The 5322-nt window shown below is 38.0% G+C and overlaps 1 pseudogene; it reads left to right on the top strand.

Annotated features, from left to right (window-relative positions):
• Positions 1–251: 251 nt before the first annotated feature.
• Positions 252–5038, top strand: LOC114048113 (annotated as a pseudogene).
• The last annotated feature ends 284 nt before the right edge of the window (positions 5039–5322 follow it).

The following is a 5322-nucleotide window of genomic DNA, read 5'->3' as shown; positions in this document are numbered from 1 at the left end:
CCCCGATAAGGAAGCACTTACCTTAATTGAAATCTTGCTTTTGATAGAGCTGAGACATCAGTCAAATCAACCTTGATTGGGGTGGGGGTATCTAAATTTTCAATCAACACCCTCCAGGTAGCTGCATGCTGGTGCTGCTTTTCTCCTGTTTATGTTGAACTCCTTGCTGTCTAAAGGAGAGAGAAAGAGATAAGCTGAAATCCTCAGAGGTTCCCAGTGAGTAAGTGAGGACCAAAGCAATGTGTCCTAACATGAGATTCTCCGCAAACGTGCTCGGGTCTGGAAGACCCAGTAACTGCTGTGATAGGCTCCTGTCATGTCCCTTGAGCTGTGGGATGATCATTGACCTGATTAGCACTGAACACTCCCTGCATGCAGGGAAAGCACTGAGAGGATTGGTGGGTCGCAAGGGAATTGGAAAAGGAACTAGGGCCACTTGGGAATCTTGTCTCCTCCAGACTAATGGATGAGCTGCAGCCAAGGCTATAATTTCTGAGGTTACCCACGATGTTAACCATGTGAGGACTTAAACAAATGTGCTTTCGCAGGCTGTTTCTTAAGGTGCATAAGTAGTAGACACAGAGTACAGCTGAGCAATTAAGAAACTGGTGTAGCTGATTTGTTAGAGAAACCTCAAAATATTCAGCACTTAGAAGCAAAAGAATAAAAGGGAATTCCTGCATGTGCCTTTAACTCGAGAGACTGACGCTAACTTTGACCTTAGGTAAAAGGAACTTAGTGAGCTTGTCAACTCAACAAGGGCAATTTTCTGTGCTATAAAATGAAGGCACACAAGTATACCTGGCAATTCTTCACATTGACAAATACACCCATACGCGCAGGACTAAGGATTATTTGTTTATTCTCAAAAAAAGATTCTCTAAAAAGTGGAGACTGAATGAACGTCAAGCTAAAGAAATAATTATATTATTCCATCAAATATTTCTGAAACCCAAGATAATCAACAATTGAACCTTACTAAATTATCTCTTCTATTATTATAAGGGAATCTGCTAACATTCTACATTACACTAATCAAAATGAACGAGACATTTTGTAGTCACCTCTAGACACACTCCAGACACACTGCTTAAGATACTTAGTTTCTGTCGTGGCAATCACTTGCTAAAACCTACCCCTCAGCTGACCTTTTGTTATGGCCCAGTTGACAGCTTCTTAATGTTATAAATCCAAAATTACCAGTTTACTGATTATGTATGTCTCTTTAAAAAAAAGAGAGGGAACTAAAGCTAGGAGCACCAAATTGTTAATTTTTGTTGGTGCTAACTTTAACAGGAGAAAAAAATAAAACCATATGCAAATAACATAAAAAGAACAGATGAAAAAAGTCATTTGCATGTCTTAAGGGTGAGAAAATTTCATTGCCAGAAAGAATAACTGGAGAATGTCCTCTCAGAATGATGCCAAAATGTTCAGCACCTCTATTTTTCCAAGCCAGTCACACTTGAGACATATGGCATTCCCTTGGGAGCACTGTGTTTATCGGTGTTACACACACACACACACACACACACACACACACACACACACATTTAAAGTATAGTTGTATTTCTGTGTTTGTGTTCATCCTGGAATAACTCTAATTCAAATGGAGGAACGCTAAAGTAAACTCATATTTATTACAAAAACTGGTTACCTCAAATTTTCATGGGATGTATCATAAAAGTCTATTACTCATTAATTTTTTAAAAGTTTTTCAACTGGACCTTCTGTAAAACATAAAATCTCCTATAAACTGGGAATTACTGTAAAAAGGGCAGATTCTTGAACTTAAAGTGCACGTTGTAATTATGAGAATCTTGAGTAAGGAGGACTAAGACAATTCAATTTACAGATGAGGTCTCTTGCTCCCTCAGCTGGCTGAGGTTGGGAGCTGTATGGAAGAAATCCTCACTTTAGTGGGCACCTGCCCTCCTGCACAGAAAGAACAAGCACTTTTTCCTCTTCAACAGGAGAACCATTATACAATTAAAGATTAGCATTAATGAGTTCCACTTGAAAAATAACTACTTGAAATCTCCTCCACCTCTCAAACGAGGCATCCAAAATATAAATAGTAAATAGGGAACATGGTTACTACTCTCTTTATAAGAATGTAGGGGTATCTTTGAAAAAATACTGATGAAAACAAAATATATTTAATATCTATGGTAGTTATGCAAATATATATGCACACACAGATATATATATATACATGCACAAATATATAAATTGCTTTTCTACATGCATATGCATATATCACATGTATGTAAAAGCAATTTTGGATATACTCTCTAACTGGTCTAAGGTCTTATTTGGGAATGAATTTTATTTTTTGAAATTGTCTTCCTTTCAAAACACCTGCTTACCTTACCCTACAACCTTCAAGAATTATACTTTACAGCTAAGAGGAGTGATAATTTCACTAATCTCATTCGCTTTATTTTGCTGCAGATGGCAAATTGCATCAGGTAAAACATCTTTGACTTGATGTAATTTTTAGCTGTAAAGTACAATTCTTGGAGGTTGTAGGTCATGATAAAACTAGGAGGAATGTATCTGGTGCCACTTAATTGAAAATTCATAATTCCCTTGTTGAGACCTTTAAGTAGTGTGTATTCTAATGGCCAACGTTATTATAATAAACTTCATGGAAGAAAATTAACAATACAGCAAAAAAGGGAGGGGAATCAATAATCTCTCTCTCTGTCTCTGTCTCTGTCTCTGTCTCTGTCTCTGTCTCTCTCTCTCTCCCCCCTACCTAGACTTTAAACATTTTTCACTATGTGCTAGGAACATGAATATACATGGCAAACATTTACAATAACTAAGTCTGGAACTCTTTCAATCCATCTGAATTGAACAATTACCCTGATTAATGGTCATTTCACATCTACTTTTTTAAAACTTCTTTTTGCATGGCAAAAGGTTAAAGACTAAATTTTGTAATACATTGATAGAGTCCATTTCAATACAATATTAAAGTAATGGAGAGTATTAACAATGAAGGAACAAAAAGTAAAGTATAATAATGAGAGTACCTTTCAAGTCAGATTATTGTGCTTAGTTTTACTAAATAATAGAATAGAAAACAAGCACCCTGAGTGGTAGGGGTTGCTTAATTTTTCTCATTTTGTCCCCAGAGTCTTGCAGAGTCCCTAGGACTTAGTAAATGATTAGCATAACTGTTAAATGAAATCAGGTTGACTTGCTGAAAACAAAATGAAGATGATGGGAAATAAGGAAATAAAATTCCTTGCAGATCTTGGAGGAGAGAATACTAGAAAATACTGGATCCAATTTCTTGACTTTAGCTATAATAAAATAACTCATTAATAAAAATGCTTTAGAGTTACAAAGGGCTTGGCATGTATCAATTCATTTGATATTCACAACATACTTGTAAATTATTATTATTTCTACTTTACAAATGAGGAAGTTGAATCTCTGAGAGTTAAATGAATTACCCAAAGTCAAATTTAGTAAGTGACTGAGCCAGGACTCAGATCCAGACTTTCTTACTTCTTACTCTTTATACCTTTCCACTACACCATGCATGAGGACTTCAAAAAAGAGATTATAATGATTCTCTCCATCCTCATTTACTTGGGATGAAGAGATGAAAAAGGGGAGAGGGGAAAAAAAGCAGAACAGATGACATTATCTTGATAGCATTATCAAAAGCATATATACCTAAATCGTGCTTGGTTAAATTGCTATTTCAGTTTTACCAAGAACAGGACTGAGATATCAAAGTTCAACACATAATTTGGAATCAGACTATTCAAATTTCACCTTGAAGTTTTAAATAAAGCCACATGAGCAGTAAAATAGTAGCTTGAAGAGATGAGTTTAATTTCTAGATCATATTCGTAAAAATAAATTTAAGGGCTAAACGTTCTCATGATTTCAATTTTTTCTAATTAATAATATTTATATTTAATAATTGTAGTTTTGCTAAACAACTTCATATTCATTTGATCCTTAAACCAAGCATGTAAAGTAAACAGGGAGGTATTAATCCTATTTTAGAAAGGCACAGGTGAAGTAAGGCTTGATGCCAGCAGCGTGGCATCCTTGGCCTCTGGTTCTGGGGGTCATTAAGCAGAGGCCCAGGCTCCCAACCTCTTGGGACAAGTCCAAGCTCCTCAGCTTTGACTTCCAGACCCAGCCTATCCTGTGCCTAAGCCAAAGTGATCCTCAGGCAGAGTAGCTCATCAAGAGCGAAGAACCTATCTTACTGACTAACACAAACTTAGTGCATCCTGCCCTGAAATGGGACCTTGTTTATCTACAAGAGAATATTGGCAATGGAGATTTCTCAGTGTGTAGTTCCAGTACCCACAAATTCTTCTGCTGTGACGATAAAAAGATGGCTAACTCCCAAACTTTTAAACCAAAGTCCAACAGAAAAGAGATGAAATTCCATGCTTTTGTAGAAAACCTACAGGGCATAGACCAGTGGGGCAAGGAAGAGAGGTCGTATCTGCAGCAGACTCTCAATGACACAGTAGGCAGAAAGACAGTCATGGACTTCTTGGGTTTTAACTGGAACTGGATTAATAAGTAGCAGCAACCTGCTGCTCATTGGCACAGAAGGAAATGTGATGCCTGCTCTACTGTGATGAATGTCAAAACTTTGTTCAGATCAAGGGCTATAAGCGATGCATCCTGTTTCCTCCATATCACTTGGAGAGCCTCTTTCCATATCCCATGCTCCATCCCTGTGACAGGTAGAGTCAGGTGGATTTTGACAATCCTGATTCCAAAAGTTCCACAACTTCCCGAACATGATTGGCTATGAGACAGTAGTTGGCCCTGGTGATATTCTTTACATCCCGGTTACTGGTGGCATCACATAGAATCATTACTGCGTGGAGAAGCTACCATCACTGTGAGCATCTGGTCCAAGAGGGTACCTTCCCCTAATAGGATTGAATATCATCCCAAGGCTCATCAAAAAGTAGCCATAAGAAGAAACATTGAGAAGATGCTGGGAGAGGCCCAAGGGAATCCACAAAAGGTGGGCTCCTGGTGACTGCCAACCCTCCTATCCCATCCTATCTTGTCTGCTCCACGCTGCTTTGTTGATGAGGACTGGAAGGCCCAGAATGATAGTAATTGCAGGCAACACTCAACAGGTTTGATTCCTGCCCAGCCTCCCAGGTCAAGAATGTGAGGTCTGCTTGTTGCTGAGTTGTTTCAGTTGTATCAGACTCTTTGTGAGATTTTGGGGTTTACTTAGCAAAGATACTGGAGTGTTTTGCCCTTTCCTTCTCCAGCTCATATTACAGATGAGGAACTGAGACAAACAGAGTCAAG

Source organism: Vombatus ursinus, unplaced genomic scaffold (genome assembly GCF_900497805.2).
Source record: "Vombatus ursinus unplaced genomic scaffold, bare-nosed wombat genome assembly UNPS02014791.1, whole genome shotgun sequence".
Lineage (NCBI taxonomy): Eukaryota > Metazoa > Chordata > Mammalia > Diprotodontia > Vombatidae > Vombatus > Vombatus ursinus.
The sequence above is the reverse complement of the archived record's forward strand: the minus strand, read 5'-3'. Positions and strand labels throughout refer to the sequence as shown.